This window comes from Protopterus annectens, chromosome 11.part0 (assembly GCF_019279795.1).
Source record: "Protopterus annectens isolate FY-2018-M chromosome 11.part0, PAN1.0, whole genome shotgun sequence".
Lineage (NCBI taxonomy): Eukaryota > Metazoa > Chordata > Ceratodontiformes > Protopteridae > Protopterus > Protopterus annectens.
This window is the reverse complement of record NC_056745.1, coordinates 294,540,857-294,566,569: the sequence shown is the minus strand read 5'-3', so window position 1 is coordinate 294,566,569 and position 25,713 is coordinate 294,540,857.

Here is a 25,713-nt window from a genome sequence, read left to right as displayed (position 1 = left end):
GGTGACACTCACCTCAGACATCAAGGGGATGAAACCAATAAAGAGGTGGAGTTTGACATCTGAGGTGATGCCCCTTTAGGGCAGGGGACCAATAAGAAGGTCTGAGGGAATAAAGAACCAAACCAATCAGCAGGGAGGCCCACCTTATCCACCAAGGTATCATCAAGGGAACAGGAATTAAAATGGTGGCTGAACGAACAACACCAAACACCAGGGAAGGAATTGAAAGCTTATGGAAGATTTAACTCTTTACCAACTCCGGACAAAGGTGGTTGTCATGGTTCTGGGAATTTCAACTCAGATGAGCAACCGATTCACTATTCCAAGCAGCTTTTAGAGTTGGTGATTTTAGACAATGTCAATCCCAGGGTTTGGACAGTTTGTAATGATAAAAGTGACTTTTTATTTTACAATTTCAGTAGTTTTGATTATAATGAGGACACTGATGAATTACTTAGTAAAGGTTTTTCCTTTGTACTGCCCAATAAGTTTAAAATTGACAGAATACTTTTGGACATTAAACTATTTTTAAGAAGGTTACATTTCAAACTTATATTTAAAGCTGACAAAAGCTGCAATGAGGTTGAAGTGTTAAGTAGGTCCAGCACTTTTAACCCTCCTCTGGCTTTACTGTTTCTTATTTTTGAAAAACTTGCAGAATATGACTTGAGGGTTCTTCAAGCTGGGCCTACGGGTGAACCTGGTTTTGGTTGTATGTCCAAATCAGAATTGCTGTTGCTGCCTGAGCTTGCTAAAAACACTAAAGTAAGAGTAATGAAACCTGACGGGGGGGTGTTGTCATGAATAGATCTGATTATACTGACAGAATTAATGCATTCATTTTAAACGGTGAATTTTATGAGAAAGTATCCCTAAATTATACAGTAGTCATGTTACACATACAAAGATTGATTACTTTCTTAAAGACCTGCTTGATCAAGGTCAAATCGACCTGGGACTGTTTGATTTTTTGCATGTGAAGTTCCCTGAAGTACCTACAATCTTTGGGTTCCCTAAGATCCACAAAACTACCACTGCCCCCCCCCCCCCCCCATGAGACCAATTTTTAGTGCCAGTAGCTCCAAAACACACCCGTTAGCAAAATACATTGATATTAAATTAGAAAAATCTTTGGCACCTTTTTCACACCTGTGTCGAAACTCATGGAATTTCCTGTTAAAAGTTAGAAACCTCAAACTATGGGACAGCAGCATTTTTCTTACCATTGATGTTGTAGAGCTTTTTAGTGTTATACCTCATGATGCTGGGCTTTCCTGGTTTGGGGAATTTTTACATGAATCGACAGATTTTGACCACAACGAAATTAGCATCCTTACTTTATTCATGGAACTGGTTCTTAAATACAATTTCATTTATTTAGAGTACACTTTCAACAGGTGAAAGAGGTGGCCTTGGGGGCCTCTTGTGCACCAGTTTTCGCTAATATTATTCTTATTCAGTGAGAATAACAATTTTATTTATTCAGTTTACCATTAAACCATGGCAGTGTTTTCTTAGATACCTGGATGACATATTTATCGTTTGGGACAAGGGCCCCAAAGAAACTGACACCTTTGCTGAATATTTGAATTTGACCACCCAATTTTTCAGATTTACGTATACTTTTGATTGTTCTTCTATGAGCTATTTGGGTGTTAAGGTTAGTAAAAATTTGATTCAAAATTCTCTTACTGCGACTATTTACAGGAAACCTACATTCTGTAATGGTTATTTACACTTCAACAGTAATCACCCTGAATTTCAGAAACGAGGAATCATTAAAGGACAATACAGTAGGTTAGCAAGAATAATCTCAGATAATGTTACTTTTAAAAATGAAGGCACATTGTTAAGGGACATGCTTCTCACACAAGGTTATCCCCCCTCCCTTAACGACGTAGTGAGATTTGACATCACCCACAAAAGGAATTTAGGGGATATTATTGCCCTTATAAACACCCCCCACACACAATTATTGGGTGGGTTTTCCAGTGGAACCATGGCCTCTGGTACATACTACACTACATCTTTTATTACTGAATATTACAATGAGGATTCTAGTATTAGAAGAATTCTCTGTAAGAATTGGTCCATATGTCATTGTTTAACAGTACCACTGGAAAGTTTGGTGATAAGCCTAGGATTGTTTAAGGAAGGGGAAAACCATAAAAAACATTTTGAAACAAGGAGAAACCTTTCATTTTTTTTAACACAAAAAAAACATAGTATGGTTAAGTGTGGTGCTTGTCCACAATATAAACACCTATTCTTTTCTGATAATGTTCTGGTCAATGGTCACACAATTAAGGCAACTTTTTATTGTAATTGTAATTCTTTCACTGTTGTTTATTTGACTTTATGTCAAATATGTCCTGGGTTCTATGTTGGGAAGACTCAGCGTAAGTTTAAGGATCGTATATATGAGCACACATTGAACATTAGGAAAAATAATGCTACCAATTCCCTTGCTAAACATATTAGTTGCAACAGTGGACATTACTTTATTTTTTTTATTAGATTTTGTTCCTAAATCAGTGAGGGGAGGGCCATGGGAGGATTTTTTTTTGAGCAATGGGAACCTCCTATGGCTACTTAGGTTAAATGCTAACCATCATCCAGGGGTGAATGATTTTGTGTCCATTGGGAGTGTTTTAAGATTAAAATCTTACCAAGTGTAACATATTTTTAGGAGTATTCCTTTGGTTTTAACCAATACAATTGTGCCAGATTTTTAATGCAATAAGTTTGCAATACAATTCATAATATATTTTTAAATGTTCATGTGACTAGGTGGGGATGAGGTATTTAAGGTTGTCCATGGTTATTGTTTTTTACTCTGTGGAAGTCTGATGTAGTTTCCAGACTAAAGTGCTTAGTGAATATTTTTTTTTGCGATGGATTTCTGGTTTTCTTGGACTTGGTCATGATTTTTATTTTGCATTTCTTACAATTTCCATCCACTGATTACTTCAGTACTGAATATTTTTGTAAAGCAGCTCATTTAAAAAAGAAATCTGGCAGTTTCCTGCACTGCAATATAAACTAACTTACATATCTAATTTGAAAGTAAACTAAAATAAAAGCAAAGAAATAAATGACAAGTAGGCAATCCAGCACATATTTCAAGTCAGTGCTTAAAAGTATAGCAGCATAAACCATGCAATCTGCTTGGCCTATTAAGACTTTCCATTGTCACAAAATATTAATCTTACCTTCACAAAACTCATGTACTGGGTAGATGTCGATGGCTGTCAAATCAAATAGGGTACAGACAAAAAGAGGAAATTTAACAACTGCAATCATCCAGTCAGAGACTCAGATAGATTTTCGTACCTAGCATAGTAAATACAGTGAGAACAATATAAGATATTTGGCAGTACTGGGCATACCTCTGAACCTCGTTCCTCACGAATTTGCACAAAGGCATAAATAATGGGGGAAGAAAGGTCATAAGTCAGAGAAAACGTTTAAATATTACTATGAGTCACTTAATAATTAATAGAGCTACATGCATTGCATCAACATGCATATTCTGGTAAATATGTATAAACTCTTATGTCTGGCATTATTGACTGACCACAATCCTCAGTGATTTATCAGAAAATAAATAAATAAATGCAAATATAAGACAGTATCACAGCTATTCTGCCAAATCAGGGACAGTTGAGAGCAGTGGTAGTGATTTATTTCCTTTTTTGGTCTACTGAATCAACAGTTCAGAAAAATGAGGAAACACATTGAGGAAAGATCATTACCCACACTAACAAAAGCAGTGGAAGTTATTACAGCCCACACCTCTTGAGTCAGAATTCTCAACAAATTCAAACATAGTAAGCAAAAAATTTTATATCAAGGGCATTACTTTAAATTTTCCTCTAATTCATTTAAAAATTTAAGAGAATAGCAGGTTTTGCATCAACATCCTTTTTCTGAATAAGATGTATGAAACTCTGATGACTGATAGACTATCTGTAATCCTCAGGGATTTAGTAGAAAAGTAAAAATTGTATGAAGTGTGGGGCAAAAATATAATGCAAATCAGGGATGTTCTGCAAAATAAGAAATAAACGGTTGAAAAGCATGCTTAGGACAGAAAGAGAGAGAGAGAGAGAGACAGCACAGGATTGCCAACTAGCAAAAGACCACTACCAGCACTAACAAGAACTGAAAGATAACATATTTAAACAGAAGTTTCATTTATTTTATTTATTTTTATTTGTTAACCATAATTAATTGCATGGTAATAGACATGGGATGTGTTCCATGTCCTATTACTATGAATGTGAGGTCAGATTTTTTTTTCCACACATCATCTCACATTTTTTTAAAATATATTTGCATGTCCATAAATACTTTATATAAAAAAAAGTCTTTGCATTTTGCTGGGGGCTGGGACACTCTCCAGGATGCAGCATTTCACAGCTGATGGACATGCCCAGCAAGGCCACTTGTGATAACATCTATGGCAATGACCATCATGACTCAGTCGTATAGTTCATAGTGTACATAGTGTAGAAGTCACTGTGAAGACCTACAATGGAAGATAAGATGGGAAGACACAGAGTTCAAGCAGGGCATTTGTTAAGTCACTTACATGTCAATGTTCATGGCTCAATGTGTAGCACACTTACCTTTCATGTTGAAAAGAACCCAAGGCTATACGTTCTCTCCCTTCTTTAGGTGTTTAATTTGATGTCCCATCATTAACCCTGGGGGGGAGGGGGGGTTGCAGCTGTCATAAGGTGCTGTACTTCATATGAAAGCCTCTTCAGTACTGTCCAGCTATTCATTTCTCCATCCAGCCATTGATTCATTTCTTTATCCATCCATCCAATTGTCTTTCCCTCCATCCATCCCTCCATCCATTCGTCAATGCAGCCACCTGTTCTAAGATCATAATGCTATAGTGATCCGTACTCTGTCATTCATTATACGAAGACCAGTAAAAGAGGTAACCTTCATCCCATATGTACTTAGAGTTAAGGATTAACTTATCAACTGTTCTAGTATCCATGCAAATAAGCCACTGAATCCCAGTGACCTACAATCTGGGATACTCAGAATACAATTTTGTTTTTTGAGCTGGTAAAGCACTACTTTGTTTTTCTGTGACTTGTCATCCAGTTCCTCAAGAAAATCCTTGTCAGCATCCTTGGGAAGCATTGTGGATCAAAGTTCAGTGCTGCTACCACTGAAGTCCTGCATTTGGTCTTTGAACCTGCCCTCCAAATGCTGCTCATGTGGAAAGTTTGCATGCTCTTCCAGAGTCTGCATGGTTTTCTCAAAGTACTCTAACATCTGTCCCATATCCTAAAGACATGCTGCTTAGATTGTTTGACTACCCTGTATTTATTTAGGCCACCCTAGCGAATGGACCTTTGTAGAATTAACCTAGTTAACAAGCTGAATGGGTATATAAAAAGGTGCATATCATGTTCCATGCAATTAAGCAGTCATTATTCTTCATCTCAGTGTTGAGGAAGTTCCATATAAAGGATAATGAAACACCTAATTACTTGCAGGCATCAGGGACAGAATCCAAATATTTTGTGAAGGGATTTTCTGACTTATACACACGATGGAATTTTGCAAATAATTTTGTACAACACTTGGTTATGGGCCTTCAGCTTACATCATCTTTGGCCTTTGACCTACCTTCAGGAAAAGCCTGAGTATGCAGTGGCAGGCTACACTAAAAATGTTAGTAGCCAGTGATAGTGGTCTTGATTGTCCTCAGCAGACTGTAAACTATCGAGAAGAATTCAAACAGCAAGCATAAATAGGTTATATCTGAGGTACTATATATTATCAGACAATACTAGAATGTTCAGTAGTCATTTCCTAACGTTTAACTTCTTTGTAGTAGATGCCTATTAAAGTGCCCATAGATACAGTAATTACACACTTGTGCTAATGATGTGAAAAACTATCATTTGGACTGTGATTTGGTAGACATTGTTAAACGTGATAAAAAGCAGTTCCATTTGCCTTGGACACAAAATCCTAATGAATCTATGCTCTGTCCACCACTGACTGTCCTAGCTAAGGGAACTGAGGAAAAATACATTCATTTGTTAATCCTCCCCATTCTTAAACACTCCTGAATGTATGACACTGGTCAGTACTGCTAAGTACAGTTAGGCTATATCTCCAGTGGCACTGAATTGTGGACCAGTGCAATAAATCTGCCAGTGTATATATACAATTAATCACTGTTCAATTAAAATATGATATTCGGTTTTAATTTTAAACAACTTGATTCTAGGTGGTTGGCATAAAATGCAATGACAACTCCACAATCAACATTGTTCAACCAAAAAAAAACACCAAAAAACAACCACATGGTACAGGAACAATATTTATTGAGTGTTTTATCATTATAATATCAGGATTTCATCAGAATAACAAATACCCCAACCCCAACTCTTTATTTATAACATAACATCATGTGATACAAGTCATGTGGCAAAACACCATGTAGCCACTAATAAATATACTTTGCTGGCTTTTAAAGGACTAACTTTTTACATTAGGTCGAACGGTTATATCTCAGTTGAATTAAGTGATAGTGCTTCTATCATTAGTGTTGTAAAAAGGAGACCTTTGAAATTAATTTGAGTCATTGAGTCACACTTATACTATACAGAAATGTTGCAAATGTTTTTAACTATTTAAAACATTGTATTTGTTTATGAACTATCAAATGTTGTTTTACTATAATGTTTAGTTTTGATAGGAATGGTGAGGATGCAGGGAGTAGAGGTGGTGAAGGTGGATGAGTTGAAATACTTGGGATCAACAGTTCAGACTAATGGTGAGTGTGGAAGACAGGTGAAGAAGAGAGTACAGGCAGGATGGAGTAGGTGGAGAAGAGTGTCAGGAGTGATTTGTGACAGACGAGTACCAGTAAGAGTGAAAGGGAAGGTCTACAAGAGGGTAGTGAGACCAGCTATGTTATATGGGTTGGAGACAGTGGCACTGACAAAAAGGCAGGAGTCAGAGCTTGACATGGCAGAGTTGAACATGTTAAGATTTGCACTGCGTGTGACGAGGATTGACAGGATTAGGAATAAGTATATTAGAGGGTCAGCCCAGGTTGGAAGGTTTGGAGACAAAGCCAGAGAGGCAAGATTACGTTGGTTTGGACATGTGCTGAGGAGGGATGCAGAGTATATTGGGAAAAAGATGTTAAGGATGAAGCTACCAGGTAACAGGAAAAGAGGAAGGCCTAAGATAAGGTTTATGGATGTGGTGAGAGAGGACATGCAGGTGGTTGGTGCGACAGAGCAAGATGCAGAGGACAGGAAGACATGGAAACAATTGATCTGCTGTGGTGACTCCTGATGGGAGCAGCCAAAAGAAGAAGAATTTAGTTTTGATATAATTGTAAGAAAAATTAGGTTCCAAGTGACTGTGTAATGGTGGATGATGAAAATAATCCATGGGCTTTCGTGTTTATTATATAGGTACATGCATTACTCCCTAAACTCAGACTTCATTACATTTTAGTGGCAGAGACATTTGACTGAAATGATGTGGGCAAAATATGTAGTCTATGCACAGAACAAAAAATAATGTTCAGAACACTTCACACTACTGAATGTATAAATCTGTTCCAGAGACCACTTCCTGCACTTCTGCAATAGGTCTAACTAGGCTGGTAAAAGAACCAGTCTTTATCACCATGCAGGAACTTGCACTTGGAATTATTTCTCCATTGACCTAGCTGCAAAGATTCAAGGGAAGGACTTAAGCAAGTATGGGAGAAAAAAACTGGTTATACTAAAAGAATCTGCTTCTTACTCATCTCTTCAAAATGCCACATGCTCTCGTCCCATGCTTTTTTTGCAGCACATTTTCTTATACAGTATGGAAATAAATGCCACGTGTTCATAGGCATTACTGCACTCCGCTGATCACCATAGGTGTGCACATGATGTTTATTTGTATCTATCACAGTTGATAACATTTCATTTACTTGGACACCATAACTATTAATGGTATATATCTAATAGGAGTAAGTACCCACCATGTAAATTAATAGAAGTCGTGACTCATTCCTTTTTGTTCATATGCTTCTTTTACCTCAAGTCTGACTTAAAAGTGTGTGTGTGTGTGTGTGTGTGTGTGTGTGTGTGTGTGTGTGTGTGTGTGTGTGTGTGTGTGTGTGTGTGTGTGTGTGTCATATTGATTACAGTATAAAAGCCTTCAATAACCATTCTCTCCCTCACTCTGTTTCTCTGTGTGGTAAAAATGCAATTAGGAGCTTCAGTTCACTTTCTCCCTCTGTCTTTCATTGTAAGCTATTTTCTGCTACAGGTTGCATGTGCACCATCTGGACACCAAAGAAAAAAGAAAAAAAAATATCAACACATTATTATTCCTACAATTAGTTTAAGCCTATTATCTAAAATGCTCTCTCTCTCTCTCTGTCTGCCCCCCTCCACACACACACACACACACACACACACACACACACACACACACACACACACACACACACACACACACACACATATACATGCATACATACATCTATAAATAAAATATTTTTGTGCAGTCTTCAAACAAATACACCACACATTCACTGTTCACACCAAATATAAATATATATACACACACACACACACACACACACACAAACACATACACTTTTAACTTGTGCTATTAGGGTATGTTTATATAGAATTAATTGACAACTATAGTTATTTTTTTCATCATCCATATGTGAACCCTATACTTTTCTTTTTTGAAAATATGTTTCTAGAATGCTCTGAATATGTTTAATTTCGTTGATGATGAGGCTGTCTTCAGTCTTATCATTTTGATATGCTGCTAAAAAACTCCAGTTATGAGAGATAAATCAAAGTGCAAACATGAAAAAATGTTCCAGCTATTTGTAATTTTTTTTAGTTTTCTCAGAGGGTCAGTAGCTCTCTAAACAAATGACATAGCTGCCATTGCAAAAAAAAAAAAAAAATACTGTAAATAAAAGCTGTCACTGTTTCTTTTTTTTTAAGTAGCCATCTCAAAACTGGAAAGTTACAAGTTCTTCATCTTTATGCATTTTGGCTCATACTGTGGGAAGCTTGTGTTCACCCTTTATCCTCATGGGGTGGGGATGGGGGTGGAGAGGATATCATTACTCTGCCCACATCTGTGGACGATTTAGCATTCCCAGTGGATTATTGCAATAAATTAAATTATCCTTCTTTATTGCATCCCACAGTATTACCCAGGCAACTGGGATTTTCCTGGAATGCAAATAATTAAATAATAACAGTGTACTTGATAAAGACAGACAAGGGCATGAGGGTAGACAGCCAACGACCATTGTACCATAACATTCATTGTCCGGTAGTAACTGGTACTGGTCTGCTGTAATTAAATCATGTCTGCATACAAGGGACTGTCTGAGAAATAGAAAACTTTAATTTTTTTCCACTGAAGTTACAATGCATATCTATTTACTTTATAATAATACAGAAAGGTATGATTATTTTTTGGTAACTCATGTAAACTGCCAGTATTGAAACTAAACCTTCTGAGCTCTCAGGGTCTAGAAAAGGCTGTTTAAGGTAAGACATCCTTTCCACTTTAGCTCAGTGACAAAAGTTGTTGAAGTTAAAAGCTGCATTCGAAGCCATAGTATCCCCCTCTATAATCGCAGCTTAATTGCAGTAGAACTGAAAGTTGTTTTTACACCATTCACATCTGTATGCATATATAACTGCATCCTATATGCAGAATGATCAGTCATCCTGGACCAACGTAGACCATAGCCCTAAATATGCTGACAGAGTATCACCTCAAACATAACAGTCCAACACAAATGGCACATACAAAGTTATTCTTAATAACTTCTATAGCTGGATAGCGTCTTCCTCTCTACTCTCCTTATTTAAATAGCTTTCCACTAAATTGCACATACTTTGGACAATCAGCAGTTTACAACCCCATATCAAGCACATACCCATACCAACAGCCTATCAGATTAGTATACTAGTCTTTACCTCCACCTTACAGCAATCCTGTAGTCAATTAAACCAGCAGCTTAACATTTTCTGACAATGTGGAAGCTGCCTTGATATTCAATGACTTAAACTGGAATATCTGTTTGCACATTCAACTGACATGTCTTTAGTTGTACAGAACTGTTATAAGCATTACAGATATTCCAGCAAACTGCCTTTTCAAATCTATGATAAAAGTTTAAAAAATGACAGCACTTTAACTGAAAATATAAATGCCCAGTATGTATCTGGGGAAGGTTTAACTGTGAAAATGATTACACTATCTAACATGCAAATAGTTACACTTTGTAATGTTTCTATTATCATAATTTTAGACGACAACAGCTATAAAATGAAACAGTCAAAAATGGTAACCTCTCAAAGTATCCCTTGTCTTTACCTAAACAGAACCCAAAAATAAAACTCCATTGCTTTTTTAAGGCAAATGTATTTATACATTTTTCTATAAAAACTGCAAGTAGCTTTTGGAAATAAAATATGATTAAGCTGCCAAAATGCATCATAGATCATGAAATGCAGTTGTTAAGACGTATGAGAGAAGAATGCAATCAAAAAGATTATAACGGTATCACTTTTCAGGGACTATGTATTTTGAAATCTCATATGTCTTCTCTTCTTACTGACATAATAAACTATTAACTATTTTGTTGTTGCTTCTTAAAAATCCTCCTGCACTTCCCTTCATTACAAAGAAATGAATTGTGGTCACTTGCTACATGTATGTGCAAAAGACATTGCACATAATATTTCTGGAATTCAATGTATATAGTGTTAACGATGACTACTGGAGATCGCTCATTGCCCAACGTGCTGCCTGGCGAGTGAATGGACTGAAAGAGAGAGTGTTTAATATGAAATGACCCCAGAAATAAACTGTATTTTGTAACAGAGATGCCTAAAATATTTCACTGGACTGAATATATTCCTAGCAATATCAAACTATGACATTTGGAAAACGTAATAAGTCGTCTGACCTCAGTACCCATTGAAAGCCATGAGGCGGCAGGTTATTGTTTTCATTCTATAGTGTCTCAAAATTAGAAACTTTCCCAGATATTTTTTTAGTTTTCTTAAAAAAAAATATGTACATTAGATTGAAAATGTAACACGTTATATACAGTGTCTAAAAAAACTCAGAAATGCTTGTAGTCATGCCTTGCTTGTCTAGTGAAATACTCTAAGCATTTCAAGCAGGAGTAACTGATTTGATGCACTTGTTATATATCTTCATAAAACTTACAATATTTAAAGAATTTGCCTAATTTTTTTGAGTCTTTAATGCACTTGTATAAATGATTCAGGAATGTGGATCTTTCATGAAAATGCTTAGCTTGAAGTATTTGTTTCAGCCAAAACATGAAGCATGTCTGTATATCCTTTGAAGCATTTGCCTACATTTTTGGAATCTTTGAAGCACTTGATTTTTTCTAATAAATTATATAGCTATAATATAACTGTGGTTTGATAACTGTAGAAACTGAAAAAAAATTGCTGACATTTGTTATTGATATACTCAGTGACCTTTTGCCTAAAATAGCAGGCCTTCCTCAGAGATTAAGCACGGATTTAAGCACTTCATGAAGTGCAGAATAAATACGTAAATACATATACTGATACATACATGCATACATAAATTAAAAAAGGTTCTGAAAGAGAATCAACTTAAGAATTTCTTTTTCTAGTCAGAGATTTAAAACTACTTTAAATCCAAATTTGAAGATCATAAGAATACCGGCAAAACTTTCTAATAGTATTGCAACCAGAAAGCAGAGCTCTTTTTTTTCATTGTTGATATATTAGGCATTACAACTACATCTTTCCTACATTTAAGATGTTTTAAAGCAAATCATTCTATACTAGACAAATTGGTGAAATCTGACATTCAGTGAAAGTGTATTAGTTTTTGACAATAAAATTTTGTCTGTCGCTCTTTTTTTAATATTTCTTATTAAACAAATCTAGGCTTCTAACACCCTCTAATATTTTCAGACAGGCTTTCAGTCATCTAACATCAATTAAATCACAGCCATACCTCTCAACTGTGCAGATGATAGCAGAATGTCCAGATTTTTGCCACATATTTTTGGTCTATTCTTCATAAAAATTGTGGTTTTCCTGCAAATCACTGTGATGAGCTGAGAACTGAAGTAAAAAAATAATAACACACATTTGAGTTTCAGACTTCAAATCCTTCAGAAAATGTATGTTAACACAAACCTTGTTACTTTAGACAGGTTCTTAGTTTATACATGCAATATTTAAAATCTGTCCCTGTTTTTAGGTATTTGTACCTCCATTTTGTCAAGCTTTGTCCAGATTTCTTGCACTAAGAGGTTGAGAGCTATGGTAAAGACTTATAAAAATACTAGTTGCTATTTCAAAATGAGAAATATGCATTTTATCTGAAAAAAAAATGTCATTAGCCTTAAGGAGATATTTTTATAACCCAGTTATACATACATAAATGAACATGAAACTTTTTAGCACAGAAATGGCTCTATACTTTCCCAAGCCTAATACTTTTGAGGAGGTTTTTGCAGGAATATTTTTCCAGACACAAATTCTCAAAATTGCGAGGCCCAGAAAACCAGCCATTTGTAATGAAGCCTCAGAGCACTAGGCTGTCTAATTATTTCCAGACTGAGTGTCTTCTGTATTGAGTATGCAAGTGTTTCCTCTGTCATGTACAAAATACAGTCACACTTAGGACACTCAAATTTAATGTTTTGGTTAAATATAAGAGATGTAAAACTCTATTTTTTCACTGAATTTCACTTTTTGTTCAGTCCCTTTTGGATGGCTCACTTCTCTGCATCCTTCAAACCCCTTTAAAAGAAAAATAAAATACAGTTTGGCAGCCAGAACAGAGGACTAAGCATTTGAGCCTCCTTTTGACTATTGTGTAAATATGAGTAAGTCACATAAACAGATAGTTTTTCTAGATTATTCCATGAAAGGAACACTTGTGTTCAATGGTTTTAAATTACTAATACATTAAAAAAAAAAAAAAAAAAAAAAAAAGCAATACAGTCCTGTAGAAAAGATTGCAGTTTACCAAATCATGTATTACTCGGACAAATAACATGATATTCAAATTTTACCTTAAAATAGAACCTGCAGGTAAACCGTAATTATTAAGCATTGGTAATATGTATTTTGGTTATTTCTAATTATTTATTTTGCTAGTAAACAGAGCCATACAAACAGATAGGGTACAGCACCACCCTTTGTAGGTATAATTTCAAATTTTAGTAATTTAGCTCTGTTCATGCATGTACTGCAGAATTTATCATCTCTGTTGTTTTGCACATGGGCTAGAATACAGGAACATTTAATTGTGATTTGTAATGTATGTGCAAGCTGTAAAAAAGACAGAAATAACAATGATATAACACTAAATTAAAGATAACATATTTGCTCTGACTCACACTCAAACCACAAAGCATAAGCAGTACAATGGTGTCTATTTCATTTTCATTAGTCTCAAAGTATTATTACAAAAGCCTTTGTAAATATAAAACAAATGTCATCATTTTGTTGTTGAAACTGTTCCCATGTATGAGTCAATTGTCATTTGTGAATGTGTAATCATGTATTAAGCAACCCTGTAACTATTTTTTTTCTTTCTGTTTCTTAGCCTCCATTTTGTGTTTTTGTTTGGTGAGGCAAGCAAATATAAAATGTTAACGAATATAAGAAAATTTAAACACAGGTGATTTGCCTTGTTTACTTCATTTTTGTTACATTTGCTAAGATAGATTTGTTTGTATGTTTGATACCAAAAGTATTTGGAAGTATATATTGAATTATCAAGTTAATCAGTGATCACACCACAAGCAACAGCAACGAAAAAAAAAAACAAACAAAAAAACATACTCACCCTCACAATCCATCACCACCTCACTTATATGCCCAAACTCTCCTCATGTAATAAACACTCATTCAAACAAAAAAATACATAACACATGCACATAATGACAACACATGTACACAAATAATTACACCACACATACTGTCTGTAACAAAATAGAGCATTTTGTATTGTAGGTCAGCAAGCCACCCTGCATCTTGACCCCATACCAGCACAAATATTGTATATACCAGCTGCAAGACTGCACAACAATATGCAAAGGGCATATTTCCATTTTGTAACATAATCTGGGATACATACCTCCTTCATATTTGTTATGTTGTGTACATTTAATTAATCAAAATATTCTGTGAGATACAACTCCAAATGATTGAATGGCACAATTATTTTCACAGTACTACTTGTAAGACAAAGGAAAAAAAATAAAAACACCGTCAATACTAAATTTCCACATTTTCTGGGTACAGAGAATATACCAGATAAAATGCGGAATGCAGGAGCAGATTGTGAATACGTCAAACATGAAATGTGGAAATGCAGGCGGTAATGTGAATAAAGCACCAAGATCAATTGTTCATTCAGTGTAGTAGTGCAGGAATGCAGCCCAGACTGTAGTCTGCTGAAGTCCCACTGGTCTCAATGATCACAATACACTACAATAATAAATACTAGTGAGATCCAGTCAATAAAGCCACCATGTGTCTCCACTGAAGTGAAGGACTTTAAAACATATAAAAATGTATATAAATAAGATTCCATGGCAGGGCTAGCCACTTGGTGGTGTGAACACTGGCTCAAAATGATTGTCATTGCTGAAGTGACACCCCAACCCTATGTGCAAAAAATGGGAAAAAGGTGCTGTGGATGGACGGACAGACAGTCGGACAAATGGATGGATGGATGGATGGATGGATGGATGGATGGATGATCTATAAGCAAAGAAATGCATGCATTATACTGTTATGGACAGACAGACAAGTCACGCACCCCAGACAGTAAAGGATATGAAGTAAGTGTTTAAGTCTGCCAGTTAGTATAAGGTACACAATGCTTTAGAATACTGGAGAAGTATTATAATTTTCAAGCATAGCAAATAGAATACACACAGCAGCTTGAAACTCATAAAAAAGGCATATCCATATAAATATTTTAAATGAAAAGAATGTAACATAGTACACAGCATCACAGCATGTATTTACACAGTAAAACTTTTCAAAGCACTTTTCTTCATTGACTTATCAGGAGCTTAAAAAGTATGTCAGTTTATGGCTTGGTTATGAATATAAACATGCTGATGCAGCATAACATCCTACCTCCATTTTATCTGAATAATGAACAAGTGGCACATACGGCTGAAGTTCTACCTCTATTTTATCTGAATAATGAATAAGTGGCACATACGGCTGAAGTCTTACCTCCATTTTATCTGAATAATGAATGTGGCACATACGATAACCAGAACTACAGACAATGATTCAACAAAAGTCTGATGAAAAGGAAAGATCTGATACCCTCAAAGCTGAAGCAGGAAACATCTGTGATGTCAAAGCAAAGGAAAAATTTATTCACAGCCAAAGAAATAAACTGTTTGAAATTTATAAGCATAAGACCAATATAAGTTTACACGTGTATCAAAAAATGGTGAGCATGCTTATGATAAAACTAAAGATCAAATAATCCAAAACTTTATATCAGCAGAATATCAGCAGAACTGAGGAAAAGTCTTCCCAGAGAACCTTATTTTACAGTTAAAATGTGTTATACTATGGAAAGACCCCTGCGATGTCAAAAGAATAGATAAAAGTAGCTGAACAAAAGCAGATTCAAGGCCAATACATGCACTAAAAGAGACCTTTTTAAAATTATACACACAATCCAGAAAGCTAGATGACTTGAAACTATTAAATACATGCCTGCTCACGTCACCCAAAACATGGACTAAGTTCCTTGCAAGAATAATAGTTGAGCAAGCAGAAGTGGAAGACAGTACCATTCTTACGGCAAACTTAAACACTGTGCAAAGTGGTTCAGAGCAAGCTCACAAAAGGAAATAAGACTTAATGGAAAAGGATAATTAGAAGAATGTCACTAAACATGAGGCAGTACTTCATTTTCATACGCCATGGGAAAGGAGTTGTAGACATTTTGAGAACACTGGGGTGGAGCTGCAATATAGGGACTCAGTATACTACAATAGAACCTGCACAACTTAAAATGTAATGCAAAATCCTGCAGACTTTCATTATAAATGTCGTGACTTTACCAAGTTGATCTCCAGATGTCGTGCAACGAATAAGGTTAGGAAGACAGGCAACATAAATTGTAGTGCATACATGGTACGGAAATAACTAACACAGGGAGATCAAAGCAGACAGGTAATGTTGAATCAAACTTTTAGGTAGGGGTGCTATACACTAATGTAGGTTCCAGTCTTGTAAGACAGAGGAAACATACAAGTTGTACATGCAGGACAAGGCAAGGCTTGTGGAAGGTGTGTTAAACAAAAGAGTTGATGGGTAATGTATACAAAACTAAGCTGGGTAATGGAAGAAGGTTAGGAAAGGTAGGGGTAAGGGGACATCAACATTAAATAGTACAGTCAAATAGGGGTAGAAGTCCATACAATATTTGGATGGACAATGGATGGTCACAAACAGAATGTGATCAAATGGTGATGCGGAGGGGAGGAAAAAGCACAAGGTATTAAGCACTGCATACTAGGAAGGGATCACAATGTGAAGGAGAATTAGTGGAGTGCTGATATAGTATATCCAGGCTGGCCTATAGAGTGACCTACCCAGATCCATTTTCCAAGTCCAGACCTGAATGGCCATTGTCTTCAGCTGTTTGGCCTTCTAATGGCCCAAAAGAAGGGCCTACAAGTCAATAATATCCATTATTTGCTCCTGGAGACAGTCAAACCTGCCAAGGCAGGTATCAAGATGCCAGTCCACCTCAATATATAACAACAGCTGTAAATGATGCAGTAGTAGAATAGGGGGACAAGACACAACTACCATTCTAAGAGGGGACCTCACTCCCCCCAAGAGGGAGTGTCATGACCTCATTGAACACAGACTTAGCTGCAGTAGCAGGCAGCTGTGACTACCCCAGGGGAGTCCTTTCTTCCTCTGAACCTACATAATACAAAGATGTGAAGTAAAAACTACAGCAACATGAAAAAAGTGCACATTGCCAGTGATAGTCAAAACATACTTACACTGCCATCCTGACAGTCATGACTGCCTACTATAATGAGTCTCTACCCCTTTGCAGCTGTAAGGTAAAAAGTGTTATTAGTAATACAAGATAGTTCAACAACCCCTGAGCCATTACATGCAACATACAGACTTCTCTCAAAATGCTTATAGTATATCTCTGACTGCTGACTGTTGTCTTTGAATCCTTGTCTCCCGTTGACAGAGCAGGCCAGAGTGGTGCTACTTCAGGCCATCAAAACAATGTCTGTGCTCCTTGTTTGCAAGGGTGAAGACCAAGGCCAGCCCATACCACGCATTGAGCTTTTCTGAAAGCTTCGTTCATCTAGCCCAGCAAGTGCTGCTTGTACTCCCTGTGAATGAACAAAAAGAAAATATTGCTCTTCCTCATGTACCAAGATGGGGTTATGCATTCAACAGCCAAAGAAACAGCAATGGACAGCCAGTGGTTTAAATCAAGGAGCAAAATGGTGGACATACATATGCACAGATGCAGATTTGTGAATTACATTGCATGGAGTGTAGCTCTGCATGCTAGTACACCATGCACAATTGAGCAAATACATGCACAATCCTTGACCTAGTGACACTTCATGAAAAGCTTAACAGCAGCTTGCACAGATGAATCAGATAACATTACTCAGTAATAAAATAGTTCAGAGATACTGATGCTAAAATTCCTAAGCTGAATATGGTATGTTAAATGGGGCACGTCAACGTGGTTTGATGCATTAACACCACTTTGAGTTCCCTCTCTGTCATACAGCATTGTAGGACTACACAGAAATGAGATGATTGCTGCAGGGTTTTAGAATGACAGTTGTGTTACATAGAAAACTAATATCTAAGTTGGTTGATAAGATGTATCCTGTTCAGTCGTACCACTATGCTCACTCAGAAGGGCATTATGAATCATTAATTGGTTTTGCTGTATTTGTTTGCCCTACTGCATATAGCCATCACTTCCAGGGAGAGGTCAGACGATATCTGTCACCATCATATATTGTACAACACATATATCTGAATGCATGCATTGCTGAGTTTTATAAAGGTTTTGTCATTTTTGCTATTTTCCATTGAGGGAGAGGGCCACAGTTGTGGTCTTGGAAGAATTAACAGTAACAGCAGGAGTAGCTATATGCATACAGTTCCATACACATTCATATGAACATACTTATAGAAGTCTGTATACAGGTACCATTATACAACCTACAGGAGGAAAGCAGAGCCTGTAAAAATTCAGTCATGCAGAGAACAATGTGCTACTGTAGCCATTTAGATTAAATGGCATACACACACACACACACACACACACACACACACACACACACACACACACACACACACACACACACATACATATACACACACTACCACAAACACATGCACAGACACACACACACACACACACACACACACACACACACACACACACACACACACACACACACACACACACACACACATACACCTGCTATAAGGGGTGAGTCAGTTGAGCAGGTGTGGAATCAATACTGTGGGTGAAACAGAACTCTGACCTAGGTCAGGTGGAAGATGCTAAGTATCAAAGTCTAGACACATGGAATAGACCAGTAAATGACAACCACAGAGGGGGTGTAATTTCATTCAAGTACTTAACTGATGTTGTTCAATCCTTGCTCTCCCATACTGTGGATGACAAACTATTCCTCTGTGTCTGCCTCATCAGTGGCTTTAGATGTGCTCACTGATTCAGATGTGGACATAACCCCTGTAGGCTAGCAATATTGGGTACCCAAGTACTTGACATTACCATACCTCTGATTTTCCTCAAGAACATTGGATCAAGCAAATGTGCAGGTCTGTTTTCCATGTGCAGGTTGCTGCTAAGCACTCTGTTACTGAGATGACAAAGGTGTTGCATGGCATCTGAAAAGATGCTACCCAACAATGTTTGTGATTTCTGTCAGCTCTGTGTAGACCCAGAGTGTAGACATTATGAAATAAGTGGTTTACTAATGTCTGTCCTAGCACATACTACTACCATGAAAGATTGCCACTTCCATTGTATCTGCCACCTCTGACAAACAGGGTTTGTGGATGAAATGGGGTATGCATAATCAAGGAACTAAGCACAATGCGTGAACAATAATAGTGTAAGAGAATGTCATAGGTCCTAGCGATGCTTGCTATGTGTGACATCAACTATCAGACTGTAGCCCAAGGACTCCTCACCAGAGAACACCAGCATAGTTCCATGGTAGCCTACAATACCTGACACTGAAGGTCTTAAATCCTGCTTCCTTCAGCCAGCCTTGTAATCACATGTCAAATTCTCATAGTGGCACCCTAACCACACCACAGGAGGAAGTGGTGTCTGTCATTTCCCAACCACTACCTCACCTCCTATCACCTCAGCAAAAGATGCTAATTGTGACCCATAACACCCTTCAGCCTGTGTTGTAATAATGCATTGTCTGATGCACAGTGTGACATTACAATGCACTGAATAGCTTAGCCTGATAGTAGCACTACACACATTATATTTATTCGGTGTTGTCACTTTATAATTGTCATGATCAATAGCTGTCGATCAGACATTGCTGCTTTGCTGCTTGTGCCCTACAGTGTCTCACTGCGGATACTCTTCATTATATTTTTCTTATCCTACATCTGCTAATGTTTTTTACTGGATGCACAGCATCCATGCTCTGAGGTTGCCTCTCCTGTTTCTGCATAATCATGTTCTACAATACACATATACCACAGTAAGTTTCCTTACTGTCTTAGGGGTGTAATCTAATGACCCTGCAGACATATCAAGATAGGTGTGTAGCTAGAGTTGTGTGACTATGGCAGCCACTCCAGGTGCAAAGTTTTTTTTGGGGGGTGATTGCCCTTGCAGATTAGTCTTCAGTGCATTTCTGGTATTTGGAAATCAATGTCAGTATTGCATTTTCAGCTTTTAGTGGTCTGTGTTTGGCATAAACGCTAGCAGCTGCTGCTAGAATGCTATAGTTTAAAAGGAAAGAAGAACTTTTTTTTGCTCCTCAAATTAAATTTGAGGGGGGCGCCAGACTAAAAAATAGCACTGGGTACCAGAATAGCTAGTTACATCTCTGTATCAAGATAGCAAAAACACCTCTTCACGAGACCAAACACACACTTGATGACTATACTTGTCTCTGCATAGATGATGTTGTATGCCATTTCTGCAATGATGCCAGGAAGAAGGACAGGATTCATAAGACAGGGCTCAAGTGGGTAGCCAAAATTGCATATAATACACAACAGATATTTTTTGGGTTGAAGGAAATTGGCGGTTATATGCAGAGCTTATATTTAAATATGCTGTGTATATATATATATATATATATATATATATATATATATATATATATATATATATACATATACACACACACACACACACACACACACACACACACACACACACACACACACACACGCACACACACACACATATACATGCATATGGATCTACTTCAACTTCGAAATATATAATCGAACTTCATTTTCACAAGATGAAAATCATGAAAGTTTAAATACCCAAATGGTGAATTTTTCCCAGGGCAAGTAAACACTCACCCAAACTTCAACAAAAGACACACCTTAGTAAATAACACCCACCTGGGTGGGGGGGCTGCACCCCCCACACCACCCCTAACTATATATACCAACTCCAGGACTGCAGTACAGTGGAGAAAAGGGCATGTTGGGCAAGTGTTTACTTGCCCAGGGAAAAATTTGCTGTTCAGTTATTTATACTTTCATGATTTTCGTCTTGCATAAATGAAGTTCAATTATATGAGCTTTTGAGGTTTATAAGGGGATCTTTGTATATTTATATAGGTATGTACTATGTGGACAGTAGCATGCACTTGTCAACCACATGTTCCTGTGCAAAATCATCTGGCTGAAACCATTTCTGCAGGTCAGATGTATTCCAAATATGGAAATCATGTAAACCACTAATGTGTCACTCAGACACATTTGTGATAATGCCTTGTACATTGCATATTACCTGGTAATTAAGGGAATAGTAACTCTTCCAGTTCAAGTTTCTCTGTGACTATGGACAGTTATGATCGCACCTGATATCACAAAAAAGAGCAATGTCATAGAACCCATGCCTTGTGGCAGTGATCTTCTCTGCAGTTTGAGGGATCCTTATATGCTTAACTACATGCAGAATCATGACATCAAGGAACTTATTAACTAAACGAGAGGCAGATGTCTGTTATATACCAAACTTGCACCCTGATGGTCACTGAAAGACTCCAGGTAAAAAGTACATGTACATTGGTCTCCACAGGGATAGGCATACCACACAGTCTCCTAAATTCTGCACGTAGGTGATACAGCTGAAACAAGTACCTCAGAATGCTGAACCTTCTCTGTTCACACTTACAGATGCAAAGCACTTTAAGGGCCAGTGGTGGCAGCAACAGCCCAGTAAGGTTGCTCAGCAACTACTGCTGCTACTGCAATACCAGTTATCTTGAGGCTCTGTAGCTCCCTTATTTCTGGTGTGCTATTAATGCCTGTCATGCACTTACCTCCTTATATATGTCTGTAATGACATGTTATATTCATACATTTGCCTAGAATTGCAGGCACATTTGCATGCATGGCTCCCAATAGCATTGATTTATTTAATCATTTGTATGCACTGCATACTGTGAATTTAATACTGCAGTGCTCATATAAAACAGATTTCTCTGATTCACCAGGGCCCTGCTCCTTGTGGTGAACACTACAAATGGTTTTATATACTATGCTAATTTTATATGAATCCCATCCATGATCTAGATATTAAAAGATGTGCATGACCTGTCAAGACCTGTCTGACTTTGACAAGGAACATACGTGTCAGCAATTGCAAGGAATGTTGGACAGTGTCACAAAAACCTCATAATTGAACCATACTGCTTGGCAGTCTGTCAAAGAACTGTACAGAGATGGCCACTACAGGAAACTAATTTACTGCCCTACAATAATTCAGTTGAATGTTAATAGCATTAACTATTTATTCATTTAGAATTTAATATTTGTTACACTTTAACAATATTGATTATGGGAGGGGTAACAGATGTCCCTTATAAATGGTATTATAGAATATATAGTTTGCAGATCTTGTTGATGTTGGACATGAAAAACTTTGGGAACATCAGGTACATGTGCATATAGTATAGTCACAGTATGCAATATGCATGGTCCAGCATTCTTAACAATTGCCAAGTGTCTGAGTCACTTTAAAAGGAACCTGTTACAGGGGTAATCAAATTTGAAATAATGATCTATTATGACACCTTAAACTATTATTTATTGATAGGGTATGGGGACATGACACTGAAAAGGCATTCATGAAATTGGCTATGAACCGCATGGGTGTGGTGTTCGTTGCAGGCTGAAGCAGTCCAGATTTTATAGACACGTTTGAATAGTTGTGGCGCAGACTTGCAAATGAGCAGCATGATCACGGACATCGCTGGCCGTGCAGATTCGATCATTACCATAGAATATTGTTTACTAGCGTAACAGTATGAAAATATGCTGATAGCAACGATAATGAAGCAAGAGGACCAAATACAGATCCCTTTGAGGCATTGACCTTTGACCTCAAAGGGTTGTACAGGAGATGTAGCATCATTCCTGTAGACAAACTGTTATCTCATTTAGGTGGGTGATAGAGCAATCAACAGAGCAACTACAGAGACTGTACTATTGGAGATGAGAAAGTAGTATCTGATGAGTAACACTGACAAAAGCTTTTGATAAAGCAAGAAGGACAAACTCAAAAAAATGCATTTACTGAGCTTTTTCTTGATGAATTGCAGTCTCATCTCCTTGGCTGGCGAGGAAATTATGCCAAGAATTTGCAATGGCATCATCAGTCATTAAATAAGATAACAGATGCAGAGAGATGCATTTATAACAAAATGTATCTAGTGGTGAGAGAGATGGGACCTTATGACATCAACAGCTACATTATGCTACAACATCGTGTCCAAAGATTGTACAAATATTCAGTAGTAGGGATTTCAACTCATATTTTTAGATGTTCTTTTTTTAAGTAGCTGAGTCACATTAGTTATTAGATGTTTGTCAGTAGTGTTAATACAAAGTAGAAATTCAGAAGGTAGTTGCTGAATTCATTTGTTATTTGATTTGAAATTGTATTGTATACAAGATTATTTGCCATAGTTGAACAAATAAGCAAAGTATTCCAGAATAGCTGAGGAATATTAGTATATTTAGCCTGTTGTGGGATGTAGAATGCCATTTGGCAGTTTAGGAGCATGGATTTAAACTCAGTTTGAAGTCCTCAGTACAGAGTTTGATAACTGCTGCATTTATGTTAATAGAATGTCTTACAAGCATTTTACTGTTTAGTCACTGGGGATTTAATGTCAGTGGTGACTGAGGGTAAATATTTAGTCATTTGTTTTCCATACCAGACAGGTGCCATGTTGTTGAGCATAGTTAGTATTTAATTTCTTAAGTAATTAATAGCACTACAGAGGCCTAGAAATTTGACAGGGGGGTCTTTTATTTGCTTGAGGTTAGATATTAATATTGAGACACAAAAAAGTTTACTTTTAAATATGTAAACGGTAATTTCTCTTCATTCTGCTTTGTGACCAAATCAAAAAAAATAGACTTTTGGTCGCTAACACCACCTGGCATGCTGGCAACTAACTATATGGATAGGCAAACCCAAGTAAAGATACTTTTTCAGTGTATTATTTAGTCATTATTTAGTCGGTCCTAGTGGTAATATTAATGAGCTGGAATAATTGGATAAGGTAAATAGCAACATGGAAGTATGCATCTCTGGACTATTTCTTCTTAATGGTAGGGTACCCCATAATGACTAGATCAGCTCTAAAGATGTTCATCACCAGGAAATCCTATTTGCAGTAGAATCATTTGGAAAGTCAGTCAGCTGGTCTGTATGAACAGGTGTGAGTTAGATTTTTGTCTAGTTGAGTGCTTTAGGGGTTTAAGAAGGAAGAGAAGTATAATAATGCTGGAAGGTGTGCACACCCATACCACCCCCTGCTGCACCACACCACTATATATCTATATGCCTATGAATGAATATATATATATATATATATATATATATATATATATATATATATATATATATATATATGTGTATATATATATATATATATATATATATATATACACACACATATATATATATATATATATATATATATATATACATACACACACACACACATATATATATGAGTGCAGTGTGCATTATAGAGCGATGTTGCATTTAATTCACGCCCAATCCATTGAATCCTGACTGGGCTAACAACTAAGAGCAGATAGGTGTGGATTTGTCTTCCCCTCCCCCCACAGGATCCAAGTTAAACCCTGTGCTCAAATGTTGGTAGGTCAGGTTTCACTGGATCAGACTCAATGACATGGGAATTGAAACTGGGCCTGTCTGTCTGTCTGTCTGTTTGTCTACTCATCTGCTAGACTTTATATATACCTTATCCACAGCTGGGCAACTCAGACCATCTGGCCATCATGCTGTTTCCTGCATATAAACCATTGCTAAAAAGGGGCAAACCAACAACCAAACAAGTAAGGATATGGCCTGAGAAAGCAGTCTTGGCACTGCAGAACTGCTTTGAATGCACAGACTTGTCGGTGTTCAGAAAGGCAGCTGAGAAGAATCAACATAAAGACCTGGATGAGTATACAGAATCAGTGATCACCTACATTTCAAAATGTGTTGATGATGTAACAGTCATCACAAGCACATCGCAAGCATCACCATACATGCAAAGCAGAACCCCTGACTGCCTGGTGAAGTATATGAGCTCTTAAATGCACGAAATGCAGCATTCAAATCAAAGGACAAGGATGCCGTAAGAGAGGCCGGAGCAAATGTAAGTAGCGGTATAAAAGAGGCAAACAGAAACTACAGACATAAAATTCATGGACACTTCTCTGACCAAAGGGACTCCAGACATCTCTAGCTAGTCATACAAGCAGTAGCCAACTACAGACCTGCATCCTTACCATGTGACGACAACACATAATTTCTGAATAAACTATGCATCTACTTCAGCAGATTCAACATGGATGACAACACTGTGGCAAGTAAGCTTCCTGTCAAACAGGGTGAAGAGGTACTATGTCTCATCACATCTGATGTTCTGAAGGCCCTGGGAAGAGTAAACCCAAGAAAAGCAGCTGGTTCTGATAATATTATGGGAAAGGCTCTTAAAGAATGTGCTATTCAACTGTCTACTGTACTAGCTGATATTTTAAATATATCGCTGTGTCTAGCCATTGTACCTAAATACTTCAAAAATTCGGCAATTATCCCCTTACCCAAGAAATCTCAAGTCTATATCAGAACATCAAAGTATTAAAACTTTGAATCTTCTGATATCGAACACGATTCAGTGAATGCTAAGAATAGCGAAGCTGCAGAATAGCAAATTCTTTCCTCGGGAAAGAATTTGGTTGGCCGTTTCTGTGGCTTCACTATTCTTAGCGCTGTGGTGGAAAGTTACGGGTTGGGTTCAGGTAAGTGTGTGATTGCTTGTAC